This window comes from Homarus americanus, unplaced genomic scaffold, assembly GCF_018991925.1.
Source record: "Homarus americanus isolate GMGI-L3 unplaced genomic scaffold, GMGI_Hamer_2.0 scaffold57980, whole genome shotgun sequence".
Classification (NCBI taxonomy): domain Eukaryota; kingdom Metazoa; phylum Arthropoda; class Malacostraca; order Decapoda; family Nephropidae; genus Homarus; species Homarus americanus.
Genome location: NW_024716703.1, coordinates 15357208 through 15359719, shown reverse-complemented (window position 1 = coordinate 15359719; position 2512 = coordinate 15357208).

Genomic DNA, 2512 nt, shown 5'->3' with positions numbered 1-2512 from the left:
ACTGTCAGTTGGTTGAAAATGTTCAAAGGAGGACCACCAGACTGGTGCCTGCACTTCGGCACCTCAGCTACCCTGAGAGATTGGAGCGCCTGAACTTGCTTAGCTTAAACTACAGACGGGCAAGGGGGGACCAAGTTGAGGTGTATAAGAATCTCAGGGGGCACTACTCAGTTGAGCGTCCTTACTTGGAGCTGGCGGACGCTCGCCCCACAAGGGGCACAGCTCAAGATTGAAGAAGCCGCAAGTCCAGAAAACTGTGAGGGCAAACTTTTTCAGAGTGAGGGTTATAAACTCTTGGAACAATCTACCAGAGAGTGTTGTGACGGCACCGAGTGTGAGCTCTTTCAAGACAAGACTTGACCAACACTGGAGCGGGTTCAGGAGCATTCAGGTGCCGGTGCATGCACAGTACTTGCCAACAGTGCGTAACAGAGACGTGACCGATCGCCCTAGCGGCTAACTAGCCGATGTTTTGGTGAAGAGGATAAAAGAAAAGGAAAAGAAATTGTAGACGTGACCGATCGCCAAAGCGTGGATAGAACACTTTCTACATGACCGCAAACAGTGTGTGGTGATTAATGGCACGAAATCATCATCCGTACCTATTGCAAGTGGGGTACCACAGGGTAGTGTATTGGGCCCGCTGTTGTTTGTTTGTTTCATAAATTATATGCCTGACGTTGTACACTCCTCCATACAAATGTTTGCCGATGACGCCAAGTTATTTCGGGAAATCAAGAACCTAGTGGACTGTGAGGAGCTGCAGAAGGACCTCTGTGGGCTCCAAAAATGGTCGAAGAAATGGCTGCAGACATTCAATGTCACGAAGAAGTGTAAGAGGATGCACCTGGGGCGTACCAACGGTAAGGAGGCATATCATATGTCCCAACGGGATGAAGAAACTGCACTAGTTGAGACTGTGTGAGAAGGACCTAGGTGTGTATGTTGACAATCAGCTGAAGTTCTCGGGCCATTGCGAGAAGAAGGTAAATCAGGCAAATAAATTATTGGGTCTTATAAGAAGGTCGTTCAGATATCTAGACGGTCCGTCCCTCGTAACGATCTTCAAGAGTGAAGTGCTTCCCCATCTAGAGTACTGTCACCCCGTCTGGTCCCCGAGACATGCTACGGACTGTCAGTTGGTTGAAAATAATCAAAGGAGGGCCACTAGACTGGTGCTTGCACTTCGGCACCTCAGCTACCCTGAGAGATTGGAGCGCCTGTACTTGCCTAGCTTATACTACAGACGGGCAAGGGGTGACCAAATAGAGGTGTAAAAGTGATCGTGGGCCCTTCGTGCCCAGTTCGCTATATAGTTCGACAAAACAGTAATGGAGGGAATATTTGGAGAAGTGCTCTCGCGCCTGTATTTAATGATGGTCGTGGTTGCTATAATCATGGTCGTGGTTGTTATAATCATAGTCGTGGTTGTTATAATCATGGTCGTGGTTGTTATAATCATGGTAGTGGTTGTTATAATCATGGGCGTGGTTGTTATAATCATGGTCGTGTTTGTTATAATCATGGTCGTAGTTGTTATAATCATGGTCGTGGTTGTTATAATCATAGTCGCCCTTGTTATAATCATGGTCGTTGGTGTTATAATCATGGTCATTAGTTTATTTATAATCATAGTCGTGGATTTATTTATAATCATAGTCGTGGCTGTTATAATCATGGTCGTGGTTGTTATAATCATGGTCGTGGTTGTTATAATCATGGATGTGATTATGATCATGGTCGTGGTTGCTATAATCATGGTTGTGATTGTTATAATCATGGTCGTGGTTGTTATTATCATGGTCGTGGTTACCGTATGATCATAGCCGTAGGTGTTATTATCATAGACGTGGTTGTTATAATCATGGTCGTAGTTGTTATAATCATGGTCGTAGTTGTAATAATCATGGTTGTAGTTGTTATAATCATGGTCGTGGTTGTTATAATCATGGTCGTGGTTGTTATAATCATGGTCGTGGTTGTTATAATCATGGTCGTGGTTATACTTTTATTTTACTTTTATCCTCTTCGCCACTGATCGGCTTGTTAGCCGCTTGGGCGATCGGTCACGTCTCTGATTATTTTTCCTTTTCATTTATCTTCTTCACCAAAAGATTGGCTCGCTAGCCGCCCGGGCGATCGGTCACATCTCTGTCAAGCACTGTTGGCAAATACTGGGCATGCACCGGCTCCTGAATGTACCTGAACCCGCTCCAATGTTGGTTAAATCTTGTCTTGAAAGAGCTCACACTCGGTGCTGTCACAACACTCTCTGGTAGATTTTTCCTAGAGTTTACAACCCTCACTCCGAAAAAGTTGGCCCTCACGGTTTTCTGGACTTGCGGCTTCTTCAATCTTGAGCTGTGACCCCTTGTGGGGCGAGCGTCCGACAGCTCCAAGTAAGGACACTCAACTGAGTAGTGCCCCCCTGAGATGCTTATACACCTCAACTAGGTCCCCCCTTGCCCGTCTGTAGCATAAGCAAGGCAAGTTCAGGCGCTCCAATCTCTCA